At 48.8% G+C, this 1,731-nt stretch overlaps 1 non-coding gene across 1 annotated transcript; it reads left to right on the forward strand.

Moving 5' to 3' along the window:
* The first annotated feature begins 907 nt into the window (after positions 1–907).
* On the forward strand, positions 908–1,098 carry LOC143411064 (U2 spliceosomal RNA). The gene has a single exon (XR_013092786.2). It is a non-coding gene; the product is annotated as a U2 spliceosomal RNA (small nuclear RNA).
* Positions 1,099–1,731: the final 633 nt, after the last annotated feature.

Here is a 1,731-nt window from a genome sequence, read left to right on the forward strand (position 1 = left end):
TGTAGCCCAGCCACCAGGTGAGAACAAGGGAGTTAGGAAACCTCGTCGGGCAGAGGCAGCTGTAGGGGACCAAGCTCTGGACGATGATCATTTGTACAAGCGCCAACAGGCACTGGTTCTGCAGCTGGGGGGAATCCCTCCCTCTGCCCTGTGGGCTCGCCCCACCTGAAGAGCTTGCTACCTTCTCCCGCTGTCAGCCACCAGCCTTCCCTCTTGCAGAGAGGACCTCCGGACCGCCCTGACTCAGAACAAGCCTCTCCAGACGGGTCAGGTCCGAAGCTGGTCTTCCTCTCCTCTGGCAAAGAACAGATTAAAACCATACAGTCAGGACTGGGTTGTGGCTCGCCCAGCACGCGCGGAGGCCCTGTGTTTGATCCTCGGCACCAATAAAAATAAATGAATAAATAAAAAGAAATCATCAAGAATATCTTAAAGGATTGGAATTATAAAAAAAACAATAACAATTATAAAACTACAACAACAAAACATACAGCTTGGGGGTCTTTTGTAAATGTCTACCAACGGCGTCCTTGGGAAAATTGGGCCCGCTCACAGCTCTCTCTAGCTGCCCAGTCCCAGTCCCCCGAACCCCAAAGCTGTGTTTTGTCAGTGGGTGGGGGCGAGAGAGGAAGTCCCTGGCGGTATCCACGCCTCCCCGGGAAGGGGCGGGGCATGCAAAGTAGGGGAGGGCTGCTCAGCCCCCGAACGCCGGAGCCCGGACGGACTGTTAAAATTCCTAGTGCCAGGTGGGGCCAATGGTGAATCTGCACGAGAGGGCAGTGGACCCCTTTCGAGCCCGAAGGAGACACGGGAGAAAGAGAGAGTGGGAGTAGGCGTGGCGGCGCTCACCGCGAGTTGAAAGTGCGCGAGCGGAGCACGGTGAGGGCAAGGGGGCGAGTGGCACAGTATCGCTTCTCGGCCTTTTGGCTAAGATCAAGTGTAGTATCTGTTCTTATCAGTTTAATATCTGATACGTCCTCTATCCGAGGACAATATATTAAATGGATTTTTGGAGCAAGGAGTTGGAATAGGAGCTTGCTCCGTCCACTCCACGCATCGACCTGGTATTGCAATACTTCCAGGAACGGTGCACCCCTCTGGGGAAACTTATGTGCTGTTTCCAAAGTAAGATTATATATGCTTCCCACTAGGTTAACTCACTTTCTCTCGTATTTTGTGAGCCCTAAGCGTTCTTTCCCTTTTTTTTTTTTTAAACTCAGATCTCTCAGTCCCAAAGGGAATTTTTGAAGAGTTATTTTCTTAAAACAAGTCGATTGTATACTTTTTTTTAATGGCTGTTTTTGTAATCCTTACTGCTTAACAACTACAGAGGGAGTTAGTCCCTCCTGCCTCTTACTGAACTCTGACAAGGCCTTAAGCAACATGGTGAGAGCTTGTCAAAAAAAAAAAAAAAAGCAAAGGGCTGGGGATGTGACTCAGTGTCTCTGTGTTCAATCCCTAACACCAAAATAAACAAAACAAATGAGTCCAAGAAGATCCACCTGGGCAAAGATCATGAGCTATTTAACTCAGTTGTGTATTGCTGGTACCTGGGAGTTGCACTCCATTGTGGTGACTGAGTGATGACATAGATGACAGTGCCCTCAAAAGTTTTATTCCCTACAATGTTAAAGAAAAATTATATACCTGATACTGGTACAAGATGGCCAGGCCAGTTTGTCAAGATTCCAGAGGGGCTGTATCATACATAGGTACAGGTAGGTACAGGGA

This window comes from Callospermophilus lateralis, chromosome 11 (genome assembly GCF_048772815.1).
Source record: "Callospermophilus lateralis isolate mCalLat2 chromosome 11, mCalLat2.hap1, whole genome shotgun sequence".
NCBI classification, from domain to species: Eukaryota; Metazoa; Chordata; class Mammalia; order Rodentia; family Sciuridae; genus Callospermophilus; species Callospermophilus lateralis.